The sequence below is a fragment of the Panthera pardus genome, unplaced genomic scaffold, assembly GCF_024362965.1.
Source record: "Panthera pardus isolate Hobbes unplaced genomic scaffold, ASM2436296v1 HiC_scaffold_27, whole genome shotgun sequence".
NCBI lineage: Eukaryota > Metazoa > Chordata > Mammalia > Carnivora > Felidae > Panthera > Panthera pardus.
This window is the reverse complement of record NW_026526843.1, coordinates 117378824-117392470: the sequence shown is the minus strand read 5'-3', so window position 1 is coordinate 117392470 and position 13647 is coordinate 117378824. Positions and strand designations below refer to the sequence as shown.

Here is a 13647-nt window from a genome sequence, read left to right as displayed (position 1 = left end):
TTTAAAGCTTATTTATTATTTGTTTTTAGTAATCTGTACACCCAACGTGGGGCTCGATCTTCACGACCCCGAGATCAAGAGTTGCATGCTCTTCTGACTGAGCTAGCCAGGTGCCCCTTACTGCATCTTTGTTTTGGCCATTTAATTTCTTGAAGATATACCTTACCACTTACCTAACAAATGATCATTTGTGTGTATGTGTTTCAATTTGTTTTTCCTCTAGGCCTTCCACTCATTTCTTCACGGAAGGCTTTCTATCTCATTAATTCCCTCGTTGTGTGTATAGATGTTTCTTTTGAACCCCAAATTTGTGAGAGTTATTTTACCAGAAGACTCATTTGTGCATTGAAGATCCGCACACACCTTCCAACAATTGTTCACATACTACCTATGCTCCTTCAAAACCCAAAGCTATAAACATTAGGCCTAATCTTGCAGAGGACAGAGGGGGAAATTTTAAGGTGTGTCAATTCTTTTATTTATTTATTTGTTTGTTTATTTATTTATTTATTTTTGAGAGCAAAAGCGAGAGAGAGAGAGAGAGAGAGAGAGAGAGAGAGAGAGAGCTTGAGCAGGGGAGGAGCAGAGAGAGAGAGAGGGAGACACAGACTCTGAAGCAGACTCCAGGTTCTGAGCTGTCAGCACAGAGCCCCACTCAGGGCTCCAACTCAGGAACTGCGAGATCATGATCTGAGCCAAAGTTGGACACTTCACCGACTGAGCCACCCGGGCGCCCCAGGAATTTACGCAGTCTTGATGCCCCGGGAAATCATATATTTCTGTTGACAACTGGCTCCAGCTTCTCCCACCGGGTTGGCCTCTCCCCCGCTTGTCTGAGGGGCCTCCCTTCAAATAGTCCTATCCTTCCCCCACCCCACCCATCTAGTAGGCCGCCCCTGTGCTCAGACACAGCAGGGCCAAGGCTCTGCTGTCCCAGGTCCAGGTTCAATTTACAGCACTCCCCCACGGTACAGAAAACAATTAAATGTGAAAACTCACCTTTGATTTATTAGGTGCGCTTGGTGAAGTCTGGAATTAAACAACAAGCGAGACAAGACGGTGCAAGTCGATATTGCCGGTGTTGGAGATTTCTGTGCTACCCCGAAAAACTCAAAAGGAGGTCTGAGTTATAAATAAATGCTTATTTATAAGGTATTGATGCCTCCACATTGAGACAACTGTTCTCTTTATCTGTATGAATTGACTATAATGTTGGGTAGTTATCACTTGAGTAATTTATTGTTATGAATTAACCCATCCCCCAAAGCTAGTGGGAACTATAATCACTACAATAAAGTGAATGAACAGAAAACAAAGTAGGGCTCAGGGAGATGTAAAGCTAGTTTCAAGGTTATCAATACAAGTGTTGGTGGTCATGTAACACGTATGTGATGTTGCCCCAAAGAAGAATGGCCTCATTCACAGCGTGCAGGAGACGGTAGGTTATAAGCTAAGTAGGGCCTGACCCTGGGTACTTTTGCCTCATTAATTATGTCAGAGAAACGTGGGACAGGGCATATCGGTGCCATGGAGGGCGGGTAGGGAGGAACGCTCAGGTGCTGGCAGAAGGCAAGATAGTCTTTTCCTTTGCTGTGGCAAGGATCCCTTCTTTCCACTGCTCCTCTGTAGTCAGCTCTGGGGTCATGCATATTTTTCATTTTTGCAGAGCAGATTATTTCTGGAAGGTTCTAAGGCTATCCCTGTGCATAGACACACTATGTAATTTGGAGCGTTTTGTATATCTTCACTGCCCTAAATGACTCTGCTAATAGTCCACAATTTCCCCACGTCTCTTTCATCTTTCTCTGAATGTCCGTCACAGGGGTCCCTCCTCAATGTTTGACTAGATCTGAAAGAGCTTTGTCTCTACAGGACACTGATAAATTGCAGGCATTATGTGGAAGAGGAAGGCACAAAGGGTACAGGCAGAGACGTCATCACCAGAAAGGAACAGCCTGCAGAGTAGACCAGGGCTTCGCTACTCAAAGTGCAGTCCATGGACCAGCAGCATTGGCTTCTGGGAGCTTAATGCAGAATCTCAGGCCCCCACCCCAGACCCGCTGAGTCGGAGTCTGCATTTTCACAGGCTCATTTGTGTGCATATCACAGTTTGCGCTGAAGAGAGAAGAGCAGTGCTGTTAGGGACAAGGATGGCCAAACCCCAAGACTGACTAAAAAGATGACTGAAGATAAGCTGGCTATTTTGCCAAGGACACTTCTGGAGCAACGTTTTATTCACTGATTCCCAAAGCAGGTTGGGCATCTGCCTCACTATTTACAAGTACATATTTCCAGATCATACCCCAGAGATGCCACTGATTCTGCCGATCTGAGGAGGGGCCCAAGAACCTCCATGTTTAGCAAGCACCTATATGATTCTCCTGAAGCTGGTTGTTATTTGGATCTCCTATAGATCACTCTGTCCCAGCTAGCTCCCACTACCACTGGTTCTGTGCTGCCATCATCATTTCATGTCAGGATCGGATTGCTGAGTAGCCCGGTAACACTCTTGAATCCACGGCCACCTTCAGACCTACTGACTACGAAGGCTTGAAATTATAGACCTACATTACATTCGGCGTTTCCTCAAAAGGGCCAAACAAAGGAGAACAGTGCAGGGACCAAGACTGTGAATTCTCCAGCCAAACCGCCTACTTCGAATCCTACCAGCCCCGTGCAAACGATGAGACCTTGGGCGAGTTAACCAGAGTCCCTGTGCCTCAGGTTGCCACATAGAAAACTGGATGATCGTAACACCTATGCCAAACAGCTGTTGAGGGGATTAAATGAGAAAATCCAGGGTTGCGTATCTAGTAGATAGCATTGTCAATCTGCTCCCCAAATAGTCCCTCTACCTAGAAACCTGCAAGGGAGCACGTGGGGGCCCAACTGCCCAGACCCCGTCCTCCTTGGCCTCCTGGGTACCCGGGTTTCTTCACTCTCTGCAGAGGAATTGGCATCCAAGCGGGGACACTGTTCTGTAGCATAGCCCATTCGATGAGGATGTGTTTTTCTGCTTCTTCCTGCTAACCTCATCTTTCAGGATCTAGAATTCACTACAGTTTTGTCCATTTTCTTTCCAAAAGGAAATCTTGCAAGGACTCTAACATGCCCACAATCAAACGTGACCTGAACTTCCAATGGTCCTGCCCTTCCCTGCCCCTGCCAGAGTCCCCTCTGACCTAGAACCCGTTGGGATGGGTCTTCCTCCTTGGTAAGTCCTGTCCCCTTCTACAGATGCCTGCCGGATCTCTTGCCCCTCACATGGCTTTTGTGGCATTAAGGGGGAAATGGGAGTAGGACGTGCAGTGGGGAGGGGACGGTGGAAATCGAATCTTTTTTTCTTTTGAAATTTTTAGATGTCTTCTTATTTATTTATTTAATTTTATTTTTTATTTTTTAAAATTTATATCCAAATTAGCATAATGTGCAACAATGATTTCAGGAGTAGATTCCTTAGTGACCCTTCCCCATTTAGCCCATCCCCCCTTTCACAACCCCTCCCGTAATTCTCAGTTTGTTCTCCATATTTAAGAGTCTCTTCTGTTTTGTGCCCCTCCCTGTTTTTACATTATTTTTGCTTCCCTTCCCTTATGTTCATCTGTTTTGTCTCTTAAAGTCCTCATATGAGTGAAGTCATATGATATTTGTCTTTCTCTGACTGACTCATTTCACTTAGCATAATACCCTCCAGTTCCATCCACGTAGTTGCAAATGGCAAGATTTCATTCTTTTTGATTGCTAATACTCCATTGTATATATATACCACATCTTCTTTTTTTTAAATTTTTTTTTCTTAACATTTTATTTATTTTTGAGACAGGGAGAGACAGAGCATGAACAGGGGAGGGTCAGAGAGAGGGAGACACAGAATCTGAAACAGGCTCCAGGCTCTGAGCTGTCAGCACAGAGCCCGACGCGGGGCTCAAACTCACGGACAACAAGATCATGACCTGAGCCGAAGTCGGCCGCTCAACCGACTGAGCCACCCAGGCGCCCCCACATCTTCTTTATCCATTCATCCATCGATGGCCATTTGGGCTCTTTCCATACTTTGGCTATTGTGGATAGTGCTGCTAGAAACATGGGGGTGCACATGTCCCTTCAAAACAGCACACCTGTATCCCGTGGATACATGCCTAGTAGTGCCATTGCTGGGTCTAGGGTAGTTCTAGTTTTAGTTTTTTGAGGAACCTCCATACTGTTTTCCAGAGTGGCTGCACCAGCTTGCATTCCCAACGTTTTATTTATTTTTGAGAGAGACAGAGACAGGGTGTGAGTGGGGGAGGGGCAGAGAGAGAGGGAGTCACAGAATTGGAAGCAGGCTCCAGGCTCCGAGCCGTCAGCACAGAGCCCGACGTGGGGCTCGAACTCACGAACCGTGAGATCGTGACCTGAGCCGAAGTCGGAGGCTTCACCGACGGAGCCACCCAGGCGCCCCAGAATTCGAATCTTAAAAGACAGAACAAACGGGCACTGAGCCCCCATCTTCTCCACGAAACATCCATGGGAGTCTCGAGATTGCAGAACGGTGGCGGTCGTCTGCTAACTGGGAGGGTGAGTGGTATACTGTGTGCTGCTTTGCCTGAAAAGACTGTCTTCCCCAGTAAGCAAATTATTGATTATAAACTGTTATGATTCCTTTGGAGCCATTGTGGCCAACTGTATTATTCCATCTGCCTTAAATGTCTGCTGTGTTCCCATGCCAAAACCCTTATGAAATTTCCACTAGAAAAAAAAATGAGTAGCAAATTCGGGTCTCAGGGCTCATATATAATTTCAGATTTCATTAATGGTTATTAAATATATGCCCCGAGGAAGGATAAAGTTCCTCGTATGAATGGAAGGAGAATTGAATTTATAAATAAGGTGATTCTGTTTTCAAGGACTATTCATTAGACATATCGAGGACACACTTAAAAAAAAACTTTTAAATGGAAGGCGTTTAAAATCTCAAAGGATAAAAATGCAATGTTGGGAAAATATAGCCCTCCTTAAAAAATCTCTAAAAACCCCTAAGTCTGAAACATTTCACTTGACCTGGAACTTGAAAATGAATCCTAGGGAAAATTTTTAGAAGTTGTAAAAATATTTTCATATTGCGGTCAAAGGATATCCACATTTAGAAAATATAGATGTACCTATTGGCGGGTAGAAAATTGGTTGCCAAAAAGAATGTTGAAAAATTTTTCTTAATCTCCTTTTAAGAACCAAAATTATAAAAAGACTAAAAGAGGCCATTTAAGTAATTTTGACTCAGCAAACCTTTTGATGTTTTAGGCTACCAAGCCCCATCCCATAACCTGCACAGTATATTCTTAATAGGAGTTGTCAAAAGTCTGAATAAGAAATTCAGATCTTTTTCAAACCTGTTGCAAATCCCCCCCAAAGCTGTACAAATGGTATAGTTTTAGCTTCATGAGAATAAGTAGTTGGAGCATGTTTTAAAAAGAGTGAAGTTGCCAAAAGAAGCAAGCAGTGTCTTTCTTTCTTTCTTTCTTTCTTTCTTTCTTTCTTTCTTTCTTTCTCTCTCCCTTTCTTTCTTTCTTTCTTTCTTTCTTTCTTTCTTTCTTTCTTTCTTTCTTTCTTTCTTTCTTTTTAAATATTATGAGGGCAAGTGAAATATTTGCCCGAATCCTGAATTCCTAAGGAGAGAGTTGAACCCGAGACACTTTTGTATCAGGTGAGTATTCTGACATCTATTTACAGTGAATTGTCTTAGAAGAAGAGACATGATAATTTTGTTGTCACCTGCTGGCCCGTGGCTGTGACATGAGCCACTGTTAGAGAATCTTTTTAGGGGAGTGAGTTCCAATTTCAGCTTTTCTCCCTAAGAAATGAACTTGGCAATATTTTTTTAGCAAAAAAAAAAAAAAAAAAAAAAGCTTACCTAAATAACCTTAACACAAATAAGCTGTGAAAGCACTGAAGACAGTTTTCCTATGTGCGTTTTATCTCGTAAGACCCCCTAAAATGGAATTTTACCTTTTAAAACAATTCTCAAACAGAGAGGGGCTGAGACGACCCAAAGCTCTCTCCTGCTCTGTCTTGTATTCACTCCCCAAGCGAGGTGCGCTGTGTGACAGAGCAGATGTGATTAGCCTGACCTGTAGGAGCAGAAGGTCATTTTCTGCTGACCCTGTAATCTCCAGGATCAGTCTCAGATCCAGGGAGCATTTCCCTCGGAAAGTTCACGTCATTGCGAATGAAAAGTCTCATTATTCAAAGACAGTAAACATTCAGTTGCAGAACTGTTGTTTTCTAGGTTTCCAAATTCAAAGACATTGGCCCCGAACATATGAAAACGTTGAGTTTAACATTAGCCTAAAAATATTTTGTCTTGGCAGTTTCATTCTCAGACATGTGCTTTTTGACCAGGCTGTTTCTCATACCAAAAACATGATGCCAGAGAACTTGTAGGCCACGTTTGAAAAAGCCATCCTAAAGTGATATTTACATTAGGGGAAAAGCATGAAAATGCTGCTGTGAATCCTGTTCAGCTGGTTATAAGGGGGACCGTGGGTGGAGTTTGAACCTTGATGATTTAAACAGAGATGCTTGAGAAAAGCAAGCAAAAAGCGATGTGAATCCAAAGGTGTCCCCCATTTAGGCTACAGAGCAGTAAAGGGGATTCATAGGACAGAGTGTAGAAAACAAAAGTCTACTTCCCTCCCTGAAACAGTAATGAAAAGTAGACAAAATGAATATTGAGTCACTTCCATCGTCCATCGTCCAGACGGTTTTCAAGAGTTGCTAATGGGAGCCAACGAAAGAAACATCAAACGATGCTTTCATGAGGCAAGGGGAGTTACCTGTCATTTCACAGCCAGCATGAGAAAAAGAACAGATTTATCCATTTCTTAGCAAAGACGTTTGGTAAAAGGCAGACTATATAGCCTTGCTGAACCAGAATCTCAGCAGCCCCCAAGCCAAGGGTCCTTATCGACAGCATAAACGCCCAGGTGGCAGCTGTGGAATTTCAGATGAACTAATAAATATAAGAGCGAGCCAGCAGAGTTCAGCCGGAAAGAATGTCAGCAATTTACTAGCGGACGCCTAGGAGAGCCTTGTGAGCCCATCTCGTCAGGGTTTTCAGAGAAACGGAGTTCCAGAAATTTCAGGCTGGCAGAGATGGTCAACTGAAGCAAAGAAATTCAAGGAGGAAACTGGGCTGTGTGACATGGCTTGTTTCATTGTCGCGAAATGCTTCCCCACGTTCGCATCCCACACACCCACGACTTACGACGAGGAAGCACACAGAGAACGTGTACTTTGTCAAAAAAAAAAAAAAAGCCTAATGAATAGAATTACGCACTCTGATGTGAATCTGGTGCTATTTTTCTTGGTCATATGATACCACTTTAAGAAATGAACAAGATATCGAGGCAATAACCTATTTATGCACACATGCACACATCCAGGCTTGCACGGAGAAGCAAAATTAAAAGCAGATAGCAAACAACCATTTACAACACAGAAGGTTCCTGTAGTCCATATAAATTAAGCCCCTTTAGAAGGAAAAGAAATCCAACGCGGTTTATTTACGCAAGTGCTTTCAAACAAGTTTCTCAGATTATTTGATGGTGTGATGTAATCATTTATAAGCGAGCAGTGAAATTAAAAGATCAGGACATTGCGTGTTGGGAGCTGAGTAGAGAAATTTCATAAGGAGGTTTTAATTCTGGGAGGAATATTTTGTACAGAGTATTAAGATTGATTGTATCTAATTAAAATGCTAAATCATACAGTGAACAAAGAAAGACAAGCAAAAACACGTAGGGTCTGCGGACTCCTATGGAGGGCCCTGGGGAGTCCCCAGACCAAGTCCCTCCCTTCACAGACGACGAGCCTGAGATCCCGGACATTCCTACCATGTGAAGTCACACGCACAAGCTTGGGTCAAGGCTATGTGTCTGGTCACTTATGCATATATCAAACGGGGGAGATACACACACACTCAAGCACACAGAGCGAGAGAGGATTCAAACACACCGCAGCTCCCAGGGGCGGCAACGTATGGTCCTCCGGGGACAAAACGCACATCGCATAGAAGAGAAATTCATCAAATATGAAGTCGAGCCTTCCTGTTGTGAACTGAAAGCTTGGGTGGCAGACGTGGACTTTTAGGTGGAGTACAAATGACGAGGAGGCCCAGCTGGCTTGTAGAGCTCACCAGCCAACTTGTCAGAGGACTGGACCCCAGTTGTGGAGGTCTCTCACCCCGTTTGAAAACCACGTCCTCCCGGGGCACCTGGGTGGCTCAGTCATTTGAGCTTCCGACTCTTTGATTTCGGCTCAGGTCGTGATCCCAGGGTCATGGGATCAAGCCCCGAGTTGGGCTCCGTGCTGAGCGTGGAGCCTGGTTAAGATTCTCTCTCTCCCTCTGCCCCTCTCCCCCCGCTTGTGCTCTCTCTCTCTAAAATTAAGTAAAAAAAACCCCCAAAACCAAAAAACACTTCTTTCCTGAAGTCCCCCTGCCCCAATCTGCCCCGCTCCGTCTGTCCCAGTGAAAAGCATCTCTTTGCCACGACTACCTGGCTCATTCGGTCTCACTCCTAACATGGCCATTGCCTCCTGCACGAACCAGGCACCTAGCACGGTGCTCCTCAAACTTGAGCGTGCCTCAGTCCACGTCGCCCGGAGGGCTTAAGACAGGTTGCTGGGTTCTACCTCCCGAGTTCCTGACTCAGTAAGGGGGTCCCGGCTGGGGCCCAAGAACTTGCATTTCTACCAAATGTCCGTGTGATCTTGAGGCTGCCGGCACACAGACCACACTTGGATCCGGTACGCTGCGCTGCATCCAAGTTGAAGTTGACGACGCCGGATTGCGGAAGCGATGGATGAAAACGATGCTCTTTTATTGGGCCGCACCGAGTATGGTGTGTGTGCCTGCAGCACCTGCAGATGAAAGCAGCGACGAACACTGAGGTTTCTAGAACTGCCATCAGGAAAATATCGACACGCACCCATTACAAAAATTTTCCAAAGACGGGTTTAAATGGTCTCCGTATGCGAGATCAATGGGATGGAACTTAAAGAAAAAAAAAGCTGTCTTGGTAATAAAAGCTAAATGTCATTACTGTAATTGTGGCGGTTCATGCATGCAGTTCCAAGAAGTGTGGGGGAATTTTTATAAGTCATTTTGGGGGGCTAAATGAAATATTTCTGAAACTACCTCCCTAGAAAAGAACTTTTTAAGTATTGCAACTTTACGTCTGCCCTCTTCCTTTGTCAAGAAAAGTACTACATAGCTCGTATTGGTATTATTGGATTTTACTTTTCCGCAGAAAATGAAACGCTATCAAAATGAGGAAATAAAGGCTCTACTCCAGCCTGCTCTTCAAAGCAATGTGGTTATTTATAAAGCAGTTTTTCTACTTTGACTAACTCAATGTGGACAAAAGAAAAAATAATCATTTCAATATAGATTGGAAGGCAACTCCCAATCTTAATGATTAATCCTGGTAATGGTTTCAAACCCTGTAAGCGTAGATGAATTGCTCTCATAATTCCTCCTACCAAGACAAAATACAAATCTTCTTTGTTCTAAATTCATTTATTTATTCTCATTATTACCCCTCTAGACAATCGACAAAAAGTTTTGTCAGGGGGCGCCTGGGTGGCTCAGTCGGTTGGGCGTCCGACCTCGACTCAGGTTGTGATCTCGCGGTTCATAGGTTTGAGCCCCATGTCCGGCTCTCTGCTGTCAGCACAGACCCTGCTTCAGATCCTCTGTCCCTCTCTCTCTGCCCCCCCCCCACTCTCTCTCTCTTTCTGTCTCTCAAAAATAAATAGAAACATTAAAAACCAAGTTTTGTCAGGTCTCCGAGTGGCTCCATGCCTTCCGGAAAATGTCCTTTAATAGTCCTTTTTACTATGTCACTCCCCTCCAAATGTAATTGAAACAGATTCAACATTTTGTTTCTCAAGCTTTAAGAAAAGCTGCAAAAATCGAAAGAATTCAGAGGACAAATTCTATCTATATAGCAAGCAAAGTACTCCATTTTCGAGGGGCGTTGATCACAGGTATCTCCATTCTCCTAACTGTGCACTCATGAAGGTGGCCGAAATCATGCGATTTCTCCAGGAATTTGACCTGGGAGGTAGGTGAGGAGACGTTCCCAGGTGCTGCCTCCAGGCCTGGAACACGGGGCTCTAACGATTTTCAGAACTTTCTCCTGTAGTGCGAAGGGGTTGGAAACCCAGGCACACCAAATCTGGTTTCTGAGGTGGTGGGCGATAAGGAAGGCTTCTGGGGATCTACACCCCGCCTCCCGTGTCCCCTGCAAGCTACCCTGAGTCACTTCCTTCCCTGCCTTGTGAAGTCATCTTGCTTTCCCTCCTCCCCTGGGAGCACCTGGACAGGGTCCCTACTCCAGAGAGTGCCCCGGCCTTGGCCTCGCTTTCCCCTGCCTCCCCCGTCTGCCCCGGGTTTTCCCTCATCACCGAGTCGCTTGCTACTCTTGTCTGCATGCATTTTGTAGGCACGAGTTCCCATTTTCAAGCCTCTCTTCCGGACCAACTGGGCCCTCAGTTTCCTAGCATCAGAAATGGCCGCGTGGCCGGTAAAGCACAGGTTGAGGGCAGATATAAAAACTATTCTAAGCCAAGTGAATTCAGCTGCCGCATGGATTCAGCGAGAGGAGGCCCAGTGGGAATCTGGGCTCGATCTGTCACTCGACCGCCCCGGTGGCCGACTGGCCCGTCCCCTCCTCACACACTCTCCCAGCTGGCCGCTCCTTCACACAGGCCTCCCACCTTTCCCGGAAGCACTTTTCCAAACCGATCTGCTCTCTGAGTTGCATGCTTGGCATCAAGTCAACCAGCAACCACACCTCTCACGGATCAGTGCTCAGCATAGGACAATGACGCGAGTCCTGGATAGTCAAGGGCACGGGAAGGCTTTCTTGGGGGCAGATAAAAGCATATACGGTACTGTCTTTTACGAACGTACCATCGCACTATTTCCGCCGGAAATGTCGCGTACCCTTCCCTTTACACTCTTCTTCTGGCTGACCCAGTGATGGCACCCTCCCTAAAGATATAAGAATGTGTTATTACATTCTTCCTATGTGTTAGAATGTAATAGCACTCACATTCTTCTTCCAAAACTGTAAAATGACTTATTTTCTTCACTATGCCTCAGACAGCAAAGAAAATGAAAAAAAAAATTTACATTTCCTTTTTATACTCTCCCCATAACATCTCATAAATTGTGTGTACTTTTGTGGCTGTATTATTTTGCGGGGGGGGATGCAAATATGTTTTCTTTGTCTTGTCGAAAAAGAAAACAAAACAAAAAAGAAGACTGCACTCATCTTGAAAAAACTGTGTTGCCCAAAGCTTCCGTTAATCATTGAGAAAAGTCCACAATCGTCTTGCCTGCTCTTCCAGCATGAGAAGAATCTATAGAATATTCACGCCAATCAATACCTCCTGCCTGGAAACTAACTGTCTAAGCTTCACGATCACTTTTATTTTATTTTATTTTCTATTAATGACGGCAGAAACAACTGAGAACAGCAGGAAGTTATCACACCGCTGGAATCAACCGTTATCTCGTCCTCAGAACAATGGACAGTAAGGAAATGATTCCTTTTACCAACACGTGGACTAGTACTTTTAAATGAAACGTTAGAAGAGTCTAATTATGTGGAAACTGTGTTCAGTTCCTTCATTTCTTACACACACACACACATGCACGCACACACACACACACACACACACCCCTGTGCACTTCTGAATCTTCTTTAGGTAAAGATGCTGCTTTCTTTAATCGGCAAAGACTTCCTTACGTAGTCAACGGTAACGTACTCCACCAGGCGCCAACAGGAACTTCTTTCCTCACCAGGTACACGGAAGTGCTGGCTACTCTTGGGACAGAGTTTAGTATAAGATGGGACTCAGCTGGTTGAAAGGGTCCAGGATCCTCCACGAGGACCTCAGACGTTGCTCTCGTGAAGGCTTGGTGGAGAACAACAGTTGGCTGCCTCTTTGGTTACAGGGTAATCACAATGGAAAAGAAGCATAACTCTGGGCCTGCCTCTCAGATAATTCAAACTTTGAACACTTGGAATAAAGTCCTTTTAATTGTAACCAATCGATGAGCGGAAGATTGGCTCCAGCCCTTTGCCATAGTACACTGTGGGCAAGGTGTACTTCTCTGCCTCTTGACTTGGCCGTATGACTTGTTTGATCCATGGAATGAGGCAGAAGTGACAGTGTGCCAGTCTTAAGCCCAGGATTCAAGAGGCCTTGTGTGTTTCCGCTTGCTTTCTTCAACTCTGCTTTTGCCATGAGAATGATAGGCCTGGGCTTGCCTGCTGGTCCCTGAGAAGGATGAGAGGTACTTGCAGCAGAACCCTCCCCAAGCCAAGACCAGAGAACACCCAGCTGGTCAGCAGACTTGGAAGACATAATCAATCATAATTGTTCTAAGCCACTACGTATGGGGTGGTTTGTTAGGTGGCATTAACTAACTGATACATCATGAAATCACTATTAGGCAGGTTTGCTTTATAGGACTGACTGGTCCATTTGATTAACTTATTTTTAATGTGATAGAACAATGCAATAATGTTACTCAAATCATTTTAAGAGAATCCCGATATAAAGAGATTGGCTTTTGAGTCAGATGGCTCTAAATTCATACAGAGGAGGAAGTTCTCTAGTCTTCCAGAGCCTCGATTTGTGCATCTGTAAAATAAGAATTACCACATTTACCTTGAAGAGTATGAATTAATGGGTAAAGTATGTAATAAACCCAGCATATGGGAGGACAAAAAATGTTTGCATTATTTTTATTTAATATGATGTGCAATCTCAAAAGTCTATTTCTACATGAGTCATTATTTGTATTCCGTGATTTTTTTCTTCTTCTTTTAATTTTTTGCTCATCTTCCTCTGGTTTCACTTACATAACTCCTATCTTTTCCTTGCCTTAGGTCTTTTGCAAAATCCAAGTATAAAGTCTGCCATTCATTTTTCCCAGTGCCCAAAGGGGATGATTTACCACAAGCGGTAAGTCCCACTGAGCTACTTATATTGCTCGGGACACAAGTTTCATGTTTAGGACAAATTTTCAAACATAAAGTTCTTTTGAAAGAAAATCAAGCATGGCAGATCATTCGATGTCTTTCTTTAAAAGTGAGTGTTCTTTTCCCTCCCCTGTCTTCTATCAACTCCCTCAATTACGTATTGGATGTAATTGGGATGTTTTCTAGTGAAACCCATGACCCAGTGTGTATGAAGCAACGACAAACACACAATGATTGCCTTCCCTTCTGTTGTGACTACACGAGTGATCGTAGTTTGGAAGGGACTGGCAAATGATTTTGCCAGGATGATCAACCTTTTTCTGAAAAGGGCAGATAGTACATATTTTCAGCTTTGGGGGCCATACGGTCTCCATCGGGCCACAGTTTGTGGATAGCTCCTATAAACAATAAACTGTAAGACCAAAGTCATGGTGATATTAACGCAAAATTAGTCACGCTGCAGCTCAAATACGTTCTTTCATATAAATTCCACACTATATGTAAATATCTCTTGGGCTTGATTATAACTTTTGTAAAGTGCTGTGTAGGACAATCATAAGGTTGGGTTTTATTCTAAATTTATTGTTTATTTACTCTATGCTCATGGCCC

The 13647-nt window shown here is 44.2% G+C and overlaps 1 protein-coding gene across 2 annotated transcripts in view; it reads right to left on the bottom strand.

Annotated features, from left to right (window-relative positions):
- MID1 (midline 1) overlaps positions 1 to 13647 on the bottom strand; it is a 547050-nt gene that overhangs the window by 252594 nt on the left and 280809 nt on the right. The window lies entirely within an intron of this gene.